We start from the raw sequence: 18,698 nt of genomic DNA, 5'->3' as shown, positions 1-18,698 counted from the left end.
TCAGGTTTCCAGTCAAGATGGCATCATAGGTAAACGTGTTACTTACATCTTCCCACAACCACATCAAAATAAACTACAGAACATCCCTCATTCAGAACTACCTGAAATCTAGCTGAATGGAAGTCCTACAACTAAGGATATAATGAAGAGGCCACATGGAGACTTTTTAGGAGGGATGGAAACCCAGAACCTATGTGTAGCAGATGAAGATCCGGAGGGATGGCTCAGCTTCAGAGGTACACTCTGAGGAGTGAGGGGTCTCAGCCCAACACCTGGCCACCCCCAGCCCAGGGTTCCAGTGCTGGTAAGAGAAGTCCCCATAACTTCTGGCTGTAAAAACCAGTGGGAATTATGTCTGAGTGAGACAAAAGGCTGCTGAAGTCCTAGGCATTCCTCTTAAAGGACTCACACACAAACTTACTCTGCCTCACTTGCTCTAAGTTCCAGCACTGGAGGCTGCAGCTAAAAAGCAAAGAGACATACAAAAAGGAACTCAATTATCTGGCTTTGAGGCAAGAGTTGGAGGGGCAGCATTATCTCAGAGACATGTACTGACAGAGGCTATTATTCCTTTTCTGAGCCCTTCCCCACAAGCCAGGAAGATGTACCCTCTCTGAGCCTCCATCCACCTGGCTAACACCATTAGCCCTGCCCGGGTGACTAAGAAAGACCCGTATCCACCTGACTTGCCCACTCAAGCTATTTCCAAATCTCTCAAACAAGCAGCATCTGGCCTCCACATGCCCCGTACCTCTCACTAAGTGTCCCCAGACCCAACACTAGTGGTAGTCAGCCTTGGTTCAGACCTTGGCCTCTCCCAGGCACCTCTAAGCCCAGCACAAGTAGCAGCCACATGTAGATCACTCTGTAGTTTATGCTGTTGGCCATAGTACAACACAGGTGGTGGCTGGCCTCTCTCTGCACCTACTGAGATGCACAAAAGCCAGTGCACTGGGCGGACAGCTTCAGACCATGTCAAAGCACCACCTAACCATCTCCACAAGCAATACACTCAAGAGGCAATGCAGCAGGCACCAGAGCCCTGCTGACATTAAGTCCTGATCTGTGGGATGGGCCCCTGCACAGCTTATTCTCCACAGTGGTCCCTGCCAATCCTTGCAAAACCAATCAGCCTGGGGGTGAGTCCCTCCCACTGAGGTAACAACAGCAATAGAGACTCAACTACAAGGGGGCTAGGTGGAGGTAGAAGAGGGTATATGGGGGATAAATGGTGATGGAAAGAGACTTGACTTGGGGTGGTGAACACACAATATAATATACAGATCATGTACTATAGAATTATATACCTGAGACCTATAATTTTATTATGCAGTTTCACCCCAATAAATTCAATAGAAAAGAAAATTAAAAATGGCTCAACTACAACAGGAGGATGTACACAGCCCACAAGGGGCAGGAGGGAGAGGGGCACTTGGAGTGCCCAGGGTGGGTGATAGGGGTGGCTATGCCACTGGACCTACAGAACCCCACTACATTAGGCCACAGTACCAAACCCAGGAAGTGTAGCAGCTCTGCTAAATACACAGAAACAAACACAGGGAGGCTGCCAAAATGAGGAGACAAAGAAACATGTCCCAAATAAAAGAACAGAACAAAACCCCAGAAAAAGAACTAAACAAAATGGAGACAAGCAATCTACTAGATGCAGAGTTCAAAACACTGGTTATAAGGATGCTCAATGAACTCAGGGGAAGAGTAGGTGAACATACTGAGAATTTTAACAAAGACACAAGAAACATAAAAACTGAACTAGAAAACATAAAAAAGAACCAGCCAAACGTAGAATACATTAATTGAAATGAAGACTACATTATAGGGAATCAACAATGGAGTAGATGAAACAAAGGATCAAATCAGAGATCTGGAAGATAAGGAAGCAGAAAAGACAAGAAAAAAATCCATAAAAATGAAGACAGTATAAGGAGCCTCTGGGACAACTTCAAGAGAACCAACATTTAAATCATGGGAGTGGCAGGAGAGAAAGCAAGCAAGGAATTGAAAACCTATGTAAAAAGTAAGGACAGAAGAATTCCCTAACCTGGTAAAGGAAATAGACATTCACATCCAAGAAGTGCAGAGAATCCCAAACAAGATCAACCCTCTTGGATTTCATTACCACCAAACCATTATTACATAAAATGTTAAAGGGTCTTCTTGAAGAAGAAGAAAAAAGATAAAAATATAAATAATAAAATGGCATACATATCTATGAACAATGGAATTTATAAAACAAATAAGTAGAACAGAGACAGACTCACAGATACAGAGCACATTTTGATGGTTGCCTGTTGAAAAGGGGTGGGGAATGGGTGAAAAAGGTGAAAGGATTAAGAAACACTAATTGGGCATGGGCCAGTGTGGCTCAGTTGCTTGGTCTTTGTCCCACAAACCAAAAGGCTAGGTTTGTTTCCTGCTCAGGGTACATGCCTGGCCTATAGGTTCTGCCCCCAGTCAGGGCATACAAAAGGCAGTCAATCGATGTTTCCCTCACATCACTGTTTCTCTCCCTCTCTTCCTCCCTCTTTTCCTTTCTCTCTAGAATAAAAAAAAAAGTGTTTAAAAAATAGAAAATAATAAAAGAAATACAAGTTGGTAGTTACATAATAGTCATAAGGATGTAAAGTACAGCGTAGGAATATAGTCAATATTGTGATAACTATGTATGGTGTCAGATGGGTACTTGATTTATTAGGATGATCACTTAACAAGTTGTATAATTATGTCTAATCACTAGACTGTAGAATTGAAACTTATATAATATTGTATGTCCAGTGTAATTAAAAAAGAAAAAGTAAGCCCTGGCTGGTGTAGCTCAGTGGATTGAGCACAGGCTGCGAACCAAAGTGTCGTAGGTTCGATTCCCAGTCAGGCCACATACCTGGGTTGCAGGCCACGGCCCCCAGCAACCGCACATCGATGTTTCTCTCTCTCTCTCTCTTTCTCCCTCCCTTCCCTCTCTAAAAATAAATAAATAAAATATTTTTTAAAAAAGAAAAAAGAAAAGAAAAAGTTGCCCTGACCAGCGTGGCTCAGTTGGTTGAACGTCGTCCTGCAAAGAGAAAGGCTGCCATTTCAATTCTCTGCCAGGGCACACGCCTGGGTTGCAGGCCAGCCCCTGGTAAGGGCACATGCAAGAGGCAACCAAGTGAAGTTTCTCTCACACATCAATGATTCTCTCCTTCTCTTTCTCCCTCCCTTCTCCTCTTTCTAAAATAAATAAATAAAATATTTTTTAAAAGTTATTTAAAGTAAAAAAACTGTAAAATATACCTAACATAAAATTCACCATTTTAAGTGTAATTTTTTAAAATTCAAATCAAGTAAAGACATTTAGGAAAAGGAAGAATAAGCAATAAACAAACATATTTTTCATCAATGAACTCCTAGCAAGAGGCAAACATATGTCCATGAATAACTACCTCATTAGTGACAGCAACAACATAAGGATTCAGGTGGCAAAAAAAAGGGGATGATTAACATATGGGCTCAAGGAGCACAAAAGGATTCAGTAAGAAGTTAACTTACGAGCTAAATTTGAAAGGAGGATGTGAACAAATCTGCTATGTAGGAGAAGATATTCCATGCAGTACCAACCAACAGCATATATAAGGGCACAGAATAACGAAATACATGATATACTCATTTTATTTGGCTAGAACAGGGACACACAAATTATGGTTGGCCAAATCTTACCCAGACTATTTTTGTAGGGCCCAAAAGCTAAGAATGTTTTTCACATTTTTAAAGGGTTGTTAAAAAAAAAAAAAGTATGCAACAGAAACCACATGTGGCTTGCAAAGCCTAAAATATTTGCCATCTGGCCCTGTAAGAAATTTTGTCAATCTCCACACAAGAACATTAACTTGCCAGTAGAGGGGGCAGCTAAAGAAAAAGATAATCCTTGAGAAGAAGGGTGTCTTTAAAAGAAGACACAGATCTTAAAGACCCTTGTCTCCCAGGCTAAGGAGTTATGGGTGATGGGGTGCCTCGTATTTGTATTTTTAAAAGGCTACTCAGGCAAATTTGTGAAGGATAAACTGGAAAGGTACAATAATGGCAACACGTGAAAGACTACTGTTAATAGTCAAAGGAATGAAGTCGAAAGTACTGACTGCCACCAGGCAGGAAGACAGCGAGGCTGTGGATCCTCTCCCTTGTCAGGGCACATATGGGAAGTGACAAATCAATGTTTCTCTCTCACACTGATGTTTCCATTTCTCTCTCTCCCTCTCTCAAAATAAATGTATTTTTAATTTAATACGTGAATGAATAAAAATAAAACAAAAGGACAATTTAGAGGAAAAACTGAACTCAATTTTAGACATACTGAGTTTGAAGTTCCTTGTGACTTAGCCTGAGTTCTTAAATGTAGAATCTTAAAGAAAGGCCTGTATTCAAGTAGTTTACTTGGGAAGTTATCCCAGAAGGTGGGAGCGAGAGACCTGGGGAATAAGTCAGGAAAGAGAAAAAAATAAATAAACATAAAGGAATGATAGAATTAAAAATTTACCATCTGCTGCCTGGCTAGTGTGGCTCAGTGGATTGAGTGCTGGCCTGGGAACAGAAAGGCCGCTGGTTTGATTCCCAGCCAGGGCACATGCCTGGGTTGCAGGCTAAGTCCCCAGTTAAGGGTGTACAAGAGGCAACCAATCCATATATTGCTCACACACCCATGTTTCTCTCCCTCTCTTTCTCCCCTCCCTTGCCCTCTCTCTAAAAATAAATAAATAAATAAATAAAATCTTTTTAAAAAATTTACCATCTGGCAATGATCATAACTGATTCAAACAATAATTATCAATGGATACAAAAACTAGTGGATGGAAGTTTGAATAATAGGATTTTATTGTTGGGAGACAGTTCACTGTGGGACTCTTACATTTCTCCACGTACTGCAAGTCTTCGTTCTGGAGTATCTTCTCAACAATATTTGTACATTGAGCAGCCTTGGAAGGCAGAAATAATGTTTTCCTCTTGAGTAAAGAACAGGCTGACTAATGCCCAGTAAAATAAAGATTATGACTCCCTCTTGGGCAAATGTCAGGCAGGCTTATTGCCCCTAGATTCAAGTTTCCGAAGCCTGGAACTCCTATTATGAAACTTCTTTTTTGCATAAGTCACCTGGTCCTGTTCACATCACCCTGTGGGAACACAGTGGGGGAACTAGGGCAAATACTGACATACTGACTGACTACTGCTATCACTATAAATAAAAAAGCCCTTTATCTCTGACCTTACCACCCCCCAAAAAGTCCTTTATTCCTATCTTCCACCAGCATCCATAGCTAATTTTTATCTTGCAAGACCCTTGAGAGTTCTTAATATTTACACACTTTCAAAGTGCATGACCACAAGACACATATTAATCAGAAGGAAGAAACCAGCAGGTCCCACCTCAACGGAATGATCAACGTGAGCATCATGTGCCTCCTGAAATGACATACTAAGAAGAATACACTTCACTGTATATATCTAAGCACAAGGCAACAAACAAATCCAAACTGAAGGACCTTAAACAAACAATCCACCTGGTAACATCTGTTATGTCAATGTCAGGAAGCAACACAAAGACTGAGACATTTTTTGGATTACAGAAAACTGAAGAGACATAAAAACTTTTAGGAAAAAAACTGAGTAAAAGGACATCATCTCTGCAACTTATAATAGTTTAGGGGCAGAGAATAAACAGATATAGAGAGGAAAGGTAAAAGCAAATGGAGTAAAATATTACCACTGAAAGAACCTAGGTTCAAGACATGTAGGAATTCTTTGTACTGTTTTTGTAACTCTTCTGTACAAGAGTTCTCCTGAATTTCTGTCAAGTGATAAACAGAAAAAAAGAATGAGTGACAGGCATAAAACAATGTTTTTCTTGCACAAGGATGCTCTTCAAGGGTTACACACTTGGGAATGCACTGTTGAATATCTTAGGCATGGCCCAAATTACCAAAAACCTAAAAAGATCAGGCACACAATGTGGCTCTGGGATCATCTGCCAGCATTAATAAAAAAGTATTCATAAGCACTGAAAAGAAAATCTTTTCATTTAAAAGTATTACTTAATTCACAGTGGTTTGGGGAACTTTCAGTCATTATATAATTTCTTCAATCAATAGAGACTAAAAGTAGAATTTCTCTATGTGGTCCAATAAAGTTGACAATAAGAACAAGTTTTCACTCTGGAAAAGACAAAGAACCCTAGTATTGGTCTATACAGGGCTCTACAATAGGTTTTAGAAAATGGAATTACATAACTAGCAATATTTAGGCAACAAAAAGTAGTTTCTAGTCAACCCACCTATTGATATTTCTAAATTTCTTTGTAATGTAAGTATGTATTTATAAAAGACAAAATAACACGTCTTCTTAGAACTAAAAGATAGGATACACTAGAAAATAGGTTTTTAGCATGTAGCAAATGAGTTTAACTCTCCAATGGCCATTTAAATCTCAATATTTTATATACCTGCATCATTAACAGGTTATTTTACCAATATTCTATCCAGAAAACTACACTAAAACATTTCACATAAGAAACATTTTCACGTAAATAAGCCACCACATATTGGAAAGCTTCATAAAATAAACCTGCTGTCTGAGGTGCCTACAAAACATTCATTTGGAAACACTGTAGTCCCGGGTATTTCCCAGCAGTGCCGTGAACAAAGCATCCAGGGAATGTGTTGACTGCAACACAAATCAGCATGTTAAACAACGAGCTTCATCTGACTTAGCAAAAAATTCCAACTTTTGGGACAGAAAATGACCTAGTGCACATTTCAAAGCTGCTAGAAATCACCCTGCCAACGTAAACCTTTATTTTAAAAAGGCTAGAAAGAGTTAATGAAAAACAGCATTCAAGGACTATTCTTACTAAAGCATACAATTCTCTAGATTTTTTTCAAGCTATATAATACCAAAACTCAGAAATGGAAATACAGAAAAGCTGGCTAAAAATAAAAAGTTCACCAGAGTACTCTCTTTCTTGAAGTCAACTTGAAGCTTAACAATTCAAATCTGGTTTATAAAACTTAAGTACAAAAGAAAATTTTATTTAAATTTATCACACCATATCTGTGATTACCAATACCTACCAATGGATTGTTAGGAAAAGGATACAGGGAAAAAAATATGAATATGACTGTTTTGCAGACATTTCAAATAAAGTTAATAGTTTTATCAATTTGGGTTATGATAACTCCCTCCATAGAAAGTCAAATAATTCACTTTCTACTTTATAGGAAATCTACCCCAACCACCACAAAACTTGTACTTCTTGTTTTAAAAATCCATGTAACTTTTAAAGATAAGTATGAAATATTAAAGGCAGAGAAGGCAAAGGTAAAATCATCCTTACCAGAACATGACCTAACTTAATCTACTTTTGAAACAACTAACATCAATCAACAGAAACAACTAAAATCAATCAAGTTCAATCCTAGATTCATAATTTTATCAAATGTCCAACAAGGTTGGCCCTGGCTGGTGTGGCTCAGTGGACTGAGTGGTGGACTGTGAACCTAAGGGTCACTGGTTCAATTCCTAGTCAGGGCACATGACTGGGTTGCAGGCCAGGTCCCCAGTAGGGTGTGTGTGAGAGAGAGGCAACCACACATTGATGTTTCCCTCCTTCTCTTTCTCCTTCCCTTCCCTTGCTCTAAAAATAAATTTAAGAAAAAAAATACACTAAATCATTTGACTGAAAATGGCCACAAAATAGTTACAATTTACTGTTCAGAAATCTATTCTCACTTAATAACTAAAAATTGGCCCAAACTGACCTTATGCGTATTCCAGGCATTTGCATAAGAAGCTAGATAGAATATACAGAATACAGACATAAAAGCAATGATTACATATTAATTATATATAATAAAATGCCAACAGTTATTTTATAACAATGTTAACACTTAAAGTGTTATTCACAGAAACCTTGCAAATTGAAAGAAGTAAAAATTATCACACTAAACTGTGTCTTAAAATCCACCTACCATAACAAAATACATTAAGCCCCAGCCAGGTGGCTCAGTTGGTCGGAGCATCAACCCATACAACAAAAGTCACAGGTTCAGTTCCAGTCAATGCACATGCCTAGACTGCAGGCGCCTAGAGGAGGCGACTGATGGATGTTTCTCTGTCACACAGATGTTTTTCTCTGTCTCTCTCTCTCTCTCTCCCTTACTCTCCCTCTAAAATCAATAAACATCATTGGGTGAAGATTTTTAAAAATAAATATTTTAAAATTTAAAGTTTCAAACATAAGTAGCAATAGAAATGAATGAGAATATGAAAAAGAAAATACAGAAAACAAAATATGTGGAAATAAGATAGTCAACTCAGTTTGAACCACCTATGGGGGAAAATAATGAGACCATAATTCAAAAGATAAACTGAAAGCTCACAAGTGAGTAGGGTATACTACAGATGCAATCTTCTGGAGAAGTATATAAGCTATGAATAAACCTACTGGAGAGCTTAGGAGTAATTTCAGTCGAGTGTCACAGACAGAGTAAGATTGCCAACAACTAAGAAGTGAATAGAAATTCAAATAGAGGCTACAGTACACATTTAAGAAGTGTGGAAAAAGAGAAAATGGGTCCACAGACGTGAAAGGCACAAATAAAAGACAGCCACTTAATATCCTAGATACCTATTTTAAAAAGGCTGAAAAAAAAAAAAAAGAGAGGGCCAATAAAAAATGGGAGGGGGGCTTGAAGTTATTGGACAGGCTCAAGGTGCTGAAAAACACAATTCAGGATGGAATCCACACAGTGAATAAGGGGTAATTCTAGGGGGAAGGGGATGTTTCTTTCCTTGAGACAGTGGTGAAAACACAATGTACACTGGTAGAAGTTTTATATTCAGAGGTAGAGGTTGGAAATCTGGAGGACATTCTTACCTATTTAACTCTATGTGGGAAACAGACTCATCTGCTAGAAGTAAAAGAGGTGAGGGGTACAATATGTCTTCAGAATCCAAATGTGCATATAACACATTCACAGGTGTCTGGTCAGGCACCTGTCAAGCTACTCAATAAAGCTGCTATACTTGCAGGGGTATCCAACCTGCGGCCCTGTGACTGCAGGCAGCCCAAGGATGGCTGTGAATGCAGCCCAAAACACAATCGTAAATTTACTTACAACATCATGAGATTTTTTTGTTTTGTGATTACATGTCACAATGTATTTAATGGGCAGCCCAAGACAACTCTTCTTTTTCCAGTGTGGCTCAGAGATGACAAAAGGTTGGATACCCTTGCTTTAAGGGATATAGGTAGAATATAGCATGCCTGTATTTGACTACTTTTATTCCCCAATGTCTATTAAGCACTTTAGGAACATAAAAATCTTTAAGACATGGTTTCTGACCTGAAGAAACAGTTCAGATACTATTTTATATTTTTAAACATAACCTTTTCCTAAAATGCAATATTAAGGTATCTTGTAATAGGTTATAAATTGAAGTACTTCGTTTTCTTCCAATCAGAGTAAAGGGAAACAATTTCAAGATGGCTATATCTTTTTCTTTTTTAACCTCACTTAAGGACATGCTTATTGATCTTAGAGAGAGGGAAGGCAGGAAGAGAGAGGGAGAGAAACCTCAATGTGAGAAATATTGATCAGTTGCTTCTTGAGTGCACCCGGACCAGGCCCGAACCTGCAGCCTAGACATGTACCCTGACTGGAATCGAATACACGACATGTCGGTCTATAGGACGATGCTCCAACCAACTGAGCCACAGCAGTCAGGGTATAGTTCATATTTTTAAATGATTTTTGTTTTGCTTTTGTGGTTCAGAGTGGTAAATATTAATACACAACTTTAAGAAAATGAACTAGCCCTGGTTGAGTGGTTCAGTTGGTTGGGGAGTTGTTCCTGTAAACCCAAAGGTAGAGAGTTCAAATCCTAGTCAGGGCCCTGGCTGGGGTGGCTCAGTAGACTGAGCGCTAGACTGCAAACCAGAGGGTCGCAGGTTCGATTCCCAGTCAGGGCACACGCCTGGGTTTCAGGCCAGGTCCCCCCCGTGGGGGGAGCATGAAAGGCAACCATACAGTGATGTTGCTCTCCCTGTCTTCCTCCCTCCCTTCCCCTCTCTGTAAGAAACAAATAAATGAAATCTTTGAAAAAAACAAAACCAGGGCACATACTTAGGTTGCAAGTTGGAAGCAAGTGATCAGTATTTCTCTCTCTTTCCCTCTCTCTCTCTCCCCCCGCCCCCTCCTCTCGCTCTTCCTCCCCCTAAAATCAATAAATATATCCTTGGCTAAGGATTAAAAATAAATAAATAAACACCTAAACTATTTCCGGTAGCTTAAATATTGGAAATTAACAGCCTTAAGAACTGTGCTATATTGAAATCATTATTTTTCTCAGGCAGTGTTTTTCAACTCATGTACACATACACAAAAATAAACTTATGGTACTTAGCTAACTTCACCTACTACTTGTTCAAAATAGTGATCATGTCTTAACTCTCTTCATTCACAGAACTTTGCACTTAGTAGACACTCAAATATGTACTAGATAAAATAGTTTTCATACAAATATTTTATCATTGTTTTACCACCCACTGAAAACTTTCTCAGTTATTTGTGGTCAGTCTGTGATCCAACTACACAAAAATGTTTAAAGTATGCTAAACAGATTAAAAATCTAGTATTTTTGAACCCAATACTATTCTTATCTTTATAACTAAAATATGTTAAAACACAATTAATATACCACAAAGATACTTGATCCTTCTCCAGTACAACTGATTATAAGTTGGACAAAAACATGTTTTTGTTTTGTTTTTTGTTTTGAGACTGTAAGGAAGTAGAGCTTCGTAACCTGTAATTTTCATTGGTTCTCTCACTATACCCTATTTAATCTCAAAAGAAATTATAATAAATTACATATTTAAGCCCTCAGAAATGTTAATTTAAATTATACATTAGAAGAAATGTCTCTAGAAAGTCAGGTTCAATTTTCAATATGTTATCACTCTATCTTACTTATTAACTATTTAAGACTGTAGCATTATATATCTAAAGTCGTATAGTTTACCAAACCTACAAGACTCTTGTTGTATTATTAAACAGATAACACCGCCAAAATATATACAAATGAAATTTTTAGGCCTTTATGTAAAAGTTTACAGTGTAGGAAACATTTTCTAAGCAAGTTATTTTCGCAAATGTGTCAAAGTTGGCAATTTTATTTTTCCAAAATTGTAAAATATTTTTTAATTTATGAGTAATATGCAACTAAGTAGAGGAAGCTAAAGAATCTGAAGTTAATGTTTTGAGAAAGTCAAATACTTTTTAAAATTTTCTAAACTGGAATAATTGGTTAGTCAAATACAGCCAAGTTTCACACTGTTTATCAAATCTTATTTTCTTGGTAAGCCATATGTAACCAAATAAAATTTATAATAAATGGCTACAAAATTTTAAAGTGGAGAGGGAGTGACTTATATCTGTTCATTTGATTATTTCAATATCTATCCAAGATAATTTTCTCATATTAGAAAAGGTGCTTTAGCATTAACAATCATGTAAAATAAAAAAGAATTTATATGGCCACCCTGCCAATCTTTTATTTTTCAATGTGACCAGCAGTTATACACTAAAATTCTTTTGTAATGTAGGTCCTTACCTAAAGGAAAAAGTACAGCTTAAATGACCCAAGTACTACATTTCTCTTTATTATTCTTCCCTAAATCTCCACTTCTTTTAGGTGCAATGTTTTTGTTTAAAAAAAAATGACCTAAGAGAAAAAAAATTCAACACAAAAAGTGTATCTGGAAATCTAAACTGTAAAAGAAGAAATGTTTGTCTCGGACAGTAAAAATGGACTGTGTGACTGACAGAGAAGTCAGGGTTTTACTTTGGCTTGAAAAACCTAAATGCATATACTATGTGCATCTTAGTCTTATTATTCAGGATTTCCAAAGACCAAAAAAAGTATTCCCATAAATCATACTCATTTTAATAGCAATAATATGTTCTGTGTTCTTCACACTTCCGATTTTAAGTCAGGCCTGTAACGTAAGATTTTTCAAATTGGATAGAAAGTTTATATTCCCTAAATTCTACAATAAGGAAAAAAAGTCTTTCAGACTGAAAAACAAAAGACACAAAGAGGGAGAGGAGGAGGACTTAAAACACTGGTGGAGGATGATAAACCGATACTATTTCACAAGACTGATCACTTAGCAGGTGTCAAAGCACATTCTTAATCTTTCCCCCACGCTACCACAAATTTAATTGACTATAACCAAGTGAACTTTGGTCTCCAGCAACTTCAACATTCAAGTCAAAACAGATTTTGAAGGCTCCCAAATCTAATAAACCAGCTTCCCCCCACCCCGCCCCACTATGGCCCAGCGTCTTCTACAACACCTGCCTCTTTACCTTCCCGGCCCCACTACCTTCCCTCTCTCTCACTCTCCCACAGGAAGAAAAAACTCAATTAGAGAAAACTTTGGGGTCAGGATAACAAAATACATTTAAGGTAAAAAATATTGTCCTTGGTTTGTTTCATTTCAAAGCCTTTCTGTTGGAAAAATACAGCTTTCAAAAGTACTGATTTTGCATTAGCTACTAAACATAAAGGACAAAGTCAGTCAGTTAAATGACTTACCTTTCCCAAACCACAAATAGCACCCTAAAAATACAGTATTTTCAATGTTCATCCAGTTCTTTTAACTTCCAAGTAGCAAGAGCAGAGGCTCTAGGACCCTCAGCATACAGTGGTGGGCCTCAAAATCGAGGCAACGTGTTGCCTTTGTGCAGTGACATGGCCCAAGTATCAACTAAAGAGAACACCTGAACTGCCAAATAGGTCAAGGTCTAATTTGATAAACACTTGGGTAAGTAATATATATAATACAACCTCCATCTCTGTTCCAGCTTGGCCCTAACAGTGACTAAGACAAGGTCCAGCCCTGGCCAGGTAGCTCAGTTGGTTAGCACATCGTCCCAAGGTTGTGGGTCCGATCCCCAGTCAGGGTGCATAGAAACATAAACGAATCAACCAGGAAATGCATAAATAAGTGGAACAACAAATCGATGTTTTTCTCTCTTCCTCCCTCTCCCCCTCTCTCCATCTCTTTCTCTTTCTCCACCCCCTTTCTCTCTCTCTAAAGTCAAGAAAAATAATAATCATCTTAAAAAATATTCTTCAAGTGCAACATAACAGCTATAACAAAGGTACAGAATCAGCACACTAATATTAAGGTATTTTCCCCCAAACCACTCTTAATTATACCAAGCCAACCAAGAGAAGTGGGCTGTACTTCCCTAAGTTGGTCACATTAAGTGCTCTGGCTACCCTAAAAGACTCCACTGATTTAAAACTTCTACTCTGTATTTATGTCCCTATTCAATTCTAGGTGCTTAAAGGTACCAGACAAGATACACTTTTTAAGCAGCTGGATCCAGAACCAGTAAGGACATTCACAGCAATTTCTTTAGGCTCCCATTTTATCATAGAGAAATGATTACCCAAGACAAAACTTTCAGAAAATTGTGTGGGGCAAGAGGCAACTTTTTAAAAAGCAATACAATATATTGATAGATTCCTCCATTTTAAGAAAATTCTAGTAGTTTGTCTGGGAGTAATTTCCAACTTAAACATACCACATTAGCAGTCTCAACTTCAGACACTAGGAAATTAGGACAGCTGCAAACCCTGAAATTTTACATGAACATTACTTTTGGCAGCAACAGTATAATCATGTAGCATGCCATTTTGTGTTTTCTAATAGTTAAGAAACAAGAATAACTGTAGAGGTATTGTAAATATGGAGAACTTCAAAGTTCCTTAGAACAAACACCCTTAAATATAAATATTGCCATCTCCAAATGCAGATGTAAAGTTGCAGTGGAAATGACATTTTTTATGCCTTTGAATCGCCATAACCACCAATAATGTAATTCTAACCTACCATATCATCACACTTAGTGAGCTGCTGGATTGAGAACAGCATATTAAGAAAGTTAACTCCCTTTACCAGAATAAGCCCAGACTGGTGGGGCTCAATGGGTTGGGCGAGGTCCTGTAAACTAAAAGGTCACCTGTTCAATTCCAGCTCAGGGCACACGCCTGGGTTGTGGGCCAGGCTCCCGGTAGGAGGCGCACAAGAGGCAATGTACCCATTTATCTCTGGCACATAGATGTTTCTCTCCCTTTTTTTCTCCCTCCCTTTCCTTCTCTCTAAATAAATAAATAAAATCTTTTAAAAAATAAATACTTTTTGAAAAGTGACCAGAATAAATCATTCTGACATTCAAATGGAAAATAACATGCAAACAAGTATTCCATTCAATGTATGGGAAACAGTATTTCAGCATTCTGAAATATACATTTGCCCCTTATCCCCTTCCATACACACACACACACACACCATCAGTGTTCATGTACCAAATATTAAAAACACGAGCTCAGAGCCCTGGCTAGCGTAGCTCAGTGGATTAAGCTCGGGCTGCGAACCACAGCGTCGCAGGTTCGATTCCCAGTCAGGGCACATGCCTGGGTTGTAGGCCACGGCCCCAGACAACCGCACATTGATGTTTCTCTCTCTCTCTCCCTCCCTTCCCTCTCTAAAAATAAATAAATAAAATCTTAAAAAAAAAAAAAAACATGAGCTCAATAAAAAAGTTCACTTGACAACTGTTGCTATTTTAAGTTGCAAAGGGGCTTTCAACACCTTGCAGTAAACAAATATTTACATGTCCTGCCATGCTAGCAACAGCAACCTACCTCTGTAATTTGCACCTTACTTTATGGCATCCCATGACAGAACAGCCAAAAAATTAAAACAGTATGATCTGAAGCTTCCTTTCAAGCATGTTTACAAGAAGAATTATCTCATAAAAACCATCCACTTTTATGTGACTTTAAAACTCCATGCCCAGAAGCCAATGACTGGTTTACAAGCAAGATAATGAGTAGTTCAATGGAAAAGGTATTATGACGATAAACTAGAACTGGCTCACCATGTTATGATCTGCTTGCCTAATATGTATGTTTAGCTACTGCAGTCAGCAATGTCCAAATATAAATTTGAAACATTTAATGGCTGGTTCTGTCCTAGATTTCAAGCTCATCTTACCTTTTTAAAACATGGTTTTAATCTAAGAATTTTTTTAGAAAATTATTTTCTCTTGAATAGAAAGAAAAATTTAAATTATTGTTCAAATTTCCCATGACTGAAAAAATGAAATGTCCTAATCTCAACTATTTCAACACACCTCTACCTTCGCGCAATTAAAACCAAGGAAATTTCAAAAATAAAAGAAAAATAATCTTCAACAAGGTTAAACATTATAGTCCATAAATAATAGCTCCCTACACTTTATGACTGCACTCATAAATATGCCAAGAAATGCCTTGTTGATTTAAATGTAAAGAATTCTATTTGGTTGGTTACATTTCAATTACTGTCAAGTGGCATGAAGGTGTAAGGTAACAAAATACAACTATAAAATTATTCTTTTAAAAAAGCTCAGTCATATTTTATTTACTTAAATACTGTTTAATCATGACCTATCAAAACCTTATCATGGCTCATTGTATAAAATTAACACCGCGCTTGCAAACATAAGCAGAATCTAGACTTATCAAACATATGTCCAGCTTCTGAAAAATTAAATGAGAATGCAGGATTAAAATGTTTTAGTTGGGAACAAACAAAACCCAACGATCCTACTCTAAAGTTTTCATCAACAATTTGACCAAAAGGGGGATCTCTTAAATTTTTAAGCGCCCAACAATTAAAATTTTGAAACAAACTGGAATGGTTTCTGCAGTAATTCTACTTCACAAGTTACAGATAACAAGCAAATACCCCTCCAAAAAAAAATTTAAAAGGATTCAGCCGATCTCCAAACTACTAGAAGGTACACATACATAAGCACAAGCACAGACTGATTTACCAGCTTCCTTTCCCGACTCTGTACTAAAGAGACATTAAAGTTGAAAATAGAATTAACCATAACATTTCCCTGTAAACTGGACGATAATCTGAAAAACTCGACTGTGCTAACAGAAGCTCTTTATAATTAGAAGCAACGAACTGACAGGTGGAGAATAAATTCTAACCAGGGCAGCAAGAGGTTGTGAAAACACGGTTCAAGGACTGAACGTGTTAGGACTACTTTGTAACAGGTCCAAGGTAATTTACACACAAACACACACACACACCCTTTCAAGCAATTACTCAAACAGAAATAAGACTGGGAAACGGGGTTCGCTGAGCATACCATTTTAAAACAGACTTCTCCCTCCCGACGGGAAAACAGACATTCTCAATCCCAGGTCCTTCCACGAGTTCTCCCAGCGCAGCGAAGGGAAGGCGGCAGCCGCCGCCGCCGCCGCCGCCACCGCCACCGTAACGAGAGATGCCGGCAACAGCCCCGCCGCGCGGCCGCCACGCCTTCCTCGGGCCGCGACAGGGGACGCGAAGCGGGGGATCACATTTCTCCTCCCCAACAATCACACGCACTCACGTCCCAGGAGTTGACACCCTCCAAACCCGCCGCTCGGCAACGCCGGTGACTGGGCCACAAAGCCAGGGACGCGGCCATCGGCTGGGGCGCTCCAGTTGCGTGCGTGCCTGTGTTTGTGTTTGTTCCCCTTAATGAAAGACAAGAGGTATCCGTAGTGACGGCCTATGGCTGCGATGGGGGAAGAGGCACCCTGTGAGACTAAACAAAACTTAGGTTGCTGGGAAAAGCCGTTGCGCAACCTTGGCAAGGAGAGGCTCGGCCCAAGAGCGGCTTCCCGGAGACTGCGCCACGGCGCGCAGGAACCACGCTCGGCCCCACGTCCGGCGGCCTCCGGCCTGGGCCGCACAAGCCCCTGGGGAGACGGCTGGACTGGCCACCCGGCGGGGGCCAGTGCAAAAGCGCACAGCACGAGGGCGCGGAGATGGTGCTACAGGACGAGCAACGAGTACGCGGCCGCCCAGGGAGTGTCTGCCCGGCAGGGATCCCGATAAGGGGCGCCCTAGCCCCGCGGCACTGGCCCCTCGAATGAGCGAGTGCCCCCACCCTTCGCCCTGCTCCCTTACCTTCCTAGAGGCCTGCGCTTTCCCCTCTTCGGGCAGCCGCAGCCCTGAGCATGTCCGGGGTGGGGTGCGGGGCAGTGCCGAGGACAGGGAGCCAGGCGCTTCAGCAGGCGGCACCACCCAGCCCGGGCTCAGCCCCTCTCCGCGGCCGCTGCCATCTTGTCCTGGCGGCTAAGAGGAAACGGCGAAACACCCTCCCCCGACCGCTGCTGCTGCTGCTGCTGCTGCTGCTCTGGCTGCTGAGTTCCGGGCCCGTCTCCCTCATCTTCTTCCCGGGGATTTGGGGTGGGGACAGCTTGGCTGGGCTTGGCTGGGGCGAAGGGTGATGAGAGGCCAGCCGGCCACCCTCCGACTGCTGGGGCCTACGGGAGGCGCGGGGTGTGGGGCCCGCGGCAGTTGGGGCCCATTCCTGATGCCCCTGCCGAGAGAGGAAGAGAAGGAAGACTGACGGGAGAGACGAAACCGCGGGGCCCGCCGCTTGGTCTCCTCTGGTCTCCGAGCTGCCGGCAGTCGTCACTGAGGCAGCTGCCGCCAGCCGCCCCAGTCTCGGGCCCCTCCTCCGCGCCCGTCGGCCTCAGCAGCCGCCTCCGCAGCGCCACCGCCTGCCGGGGCGCGCTGAGCCGGGCGGCCCCGCTCGGCTCCGGCCAAGGCGGTTCCGTGAAGCCCCTCCCCGGCCCGCCCGCCTGCTCGCTCACAGCCGCGCCCTTGTTGCTCGGAGCCCGCCTGGCGACGGGCTTGGATCCCACCCGGCGCTCCCTCACACCACCCGTCCTGCAAAAGAAGCATCTGCCAGCGCCCCCTCTGCTGTTCCGAACCTCGCTTTCCCTAGGCCCGCTCTGCCAAACATAATGTATTTTTAAAAAGATACTAACCACCAAAGGATGATAATGCGAGAGCAGGGTTTTGGCAAAGCCTTTCAAGATCCTGTAATCATAGTTTCCCCTTTCACCTCTTTAGGATATGTTTTTTTGTGTTGTTTGGGTTTTTTTTGGGGGGGGGGGGATTGGCGTTTTTTCTTTTAAGGCCCAAAAATAAGGAAAGGGGAAATGCTTAGTCAAGCGAACAATCCCAATCTAACATAGGTCCTTTCCACGCCCCCGCCCCAGAGTCAAGAAAATTGTAAAGTCAGGTTAAAGAACAGGGGAAAGGCCCTCTAGGAAAATTTCCAAGAGTGTCTTGAGGATCCAAACACCTGGAAATGTGAAGGTAACCCGCCTCTGTGTGAATAAGTCTCCATCATGTTGTCAATTCCACCACCAAGGGTTAGTTACCTCCCTCCCAGAGACAGGGAAATCAACAGAACAGCACGTCTCAAACAACGTAATCATAGAACGACAGAATTTTAGAGATGAAAGAAAATATAGAGATCTCTGATCCAAACTCTGAAGTTAGGACAGGGGTTCAAAGAAGTTTATGCGACCTGCCCAAGGTTATACAGCAAAGCCCTGGTCTGTACTCCTTCCCTTTTCCTTAGGAGACCAACCTAAGTGCCTTTCGTCCTGAGGTTTTTTGTTCTTTGTGGACATTTTTTTTAATACTGTTTTCTTTTGTTCTGAATTAATGTTTAACTTTTGGGGACTGAACACCTTTCTCTGAGCAATGCAAATGCCCTTTGTTCCCTTCA

General features: G+C 40.6%; 1 protein-coding gene across 6 annotated transcripts in view; it reads right to left on the bottom strand.

Annotated features, from left to right (window-relative positions):
- The window catches only part of HIPK3 (homeodomain interacting protein kinase 3), a 93,813-nt gene extending 76,169 nt beyond the window's left edge, over window positions 1–17,644 (bottom strand). For 2 of the 6 annotated variants that reach the window (XM_045825166.1, XM_045825169.1), the window contains exon 1: window positions 17,078–17,644. The gene's annotated coding sequence lies outside the window, so the exon portion shown is untranslated. The other 4 variants (XM_045825170.1, XM_045825171.1, XM_045825168.1 and 1 more) reach the window with 3 other exon arrangements.
- Window positions 17,645–18,698: the final 1,054 nt, after the last annotated feature.

This window comes from Phyllostomus hastatus, unplaced genomic scaffold, assembly GCF_019186645.2.
Source record: "Phyllostomus hastatus isolate PE091 unplaced genomic scaffold, TTU_PhHast_1.1 phas_scaffold_585, whole genome shotgun sequence".
In the NCBI taxonomy this organism is placed as follows: Eukaryota; Metazoa; Chordata; class Mammalia; order Chiroptera; family Phyllostomidae; genus Phyllostomus; species Phyllostomus hastatus.
This window is presented reverse-complemented; position numbering and strand designations above follow the sequence as displayed.